Source organism: Etheostoma spectabile, chromosome 5 (genome assembly GCF_008692095.1).
Source record: "Etheostoma spectabile isolate EspeVRDwgs_2016 chromosome 5, UIUC_Espe_1.0, whole genome shotgun sequence".
In the NCBI taxonomy this organism is placed as follows: Eukaryota; Metazoa; Chordata; class Actinopteri; order Perciformes; family Percidae; genus Etheostoma; species Etheostoma spectabile.
The window spans coordinates 22542556-22543780 of record NC_045737.1 but is presented as its reverse complement, the minus strand read 5'-3'; the positions used below and the strand labels follow the sequence as shown (position 1 = coordinate 22543780).

Genomic DNA, 1225 nt, shown 5'->3' with positions numbered 1-1225 from the left:
TATTTTAACACATTTTTACAGTACAACACTCCATATTTGTTGATGTTCTACATTATAGTACACAAATGAATAATTGTTTAAACGATACTTCATCTTTTTTTTAATGGTTTGCTTTTTAATACCGCCTTGTACATTAGTTGTTTTTTTTTTGGTCAAGGGATAATACACAAAAAAAACAAAAAAAAAATTAAGGCAAAATGCTTATTCTCTTTCTTGCGGAGTTAGATGAGAAGATTGATACCACTGTCTCTTGATGGCACTGTAGAGATCTTCTCTGTTGCCGACAGAACTACACGTCTGTACACTAAATACAAAGTTACAGCCAGGAGACAATATGCCTACCTTGGCACAAAGACTGTAGACAACGAGCCTGGTGTTCTATTGAAGTCCATAAATCTGTACTTCCAAAGCTCACTAATTTAACATATTATATATCTGATTGTTTAATCTGTACAAAAACAGGCAAGTTCTTGTTTCATGGGGAGTTGTGTGTTGAAACTATTTCTCTCTCCAGACGCAGTGAATTCCTGGAATTTCCAATGGTTGCCAAGCAACCACACAGTGAGGTCAAGTCTCTGGGATGACACTGCCCCAGCAAAGAAATAGTCCAACAATAAGTACCAGTAGGACAAAACAGAGCCAGTTGCCCAGTGTTGGAGATATCGTTTGTAGAAATGTCTGCTTTTCCAATATAACTGAACTAGACGGCACTTCGCGCCAACAGGTTTTTTTTCCCTCTTTAAACTCAAAAGCAAGTTCTCTTTCCAAAGTCAAGACCCAGTTACTCAATATACACATACCTACTTTTGAGTAGTTTTCATGTAGAAACCAATTTAATGTGGGAACTGTGGTAGAAAGAAAATGGTTTCCTACATAAAACTGCTAAAAACATCAGACATCTCTACAGCTAATATTTCCAACACTGGGAAACTCACACCAAAAACAACCTAGACCGATCAATAGAACTACAGGTAAGAGGGAAAAAAAATGTTTTTTTTTAATTTTGGTGTGAACTTTCCCTTTAAAACTATGCTTAGGTAACCCTATTCTGACAGTAGCTTCATATTTACTGTACAGACATGAGTGGATTCAATCTTCTCATCTAACTCTTAAAAAAGCTAATTGGCATATTTACAAAAATGTCATACATTTCTTTAAAGCAATTACTCTTGCAGACACCATGTCTTTTAATGGTGTGACTATGTGTGTGTGTGTGTGTGTGTGT

General features: G+C 35.9%; 1 protein-coding gene across 1 annotated transcript in view; it reads right to left on the bottom strand.

The window, feature by feature from the left end:
• The window catches only part of LOC116690341 (transmembrane protein 150A), a 10487-nt gene that overhangs the window by 7776 nt on the left and 1486 nt on the right, over positions 1–1225 (bottom strand). The window lies entirely within an intron of this gene.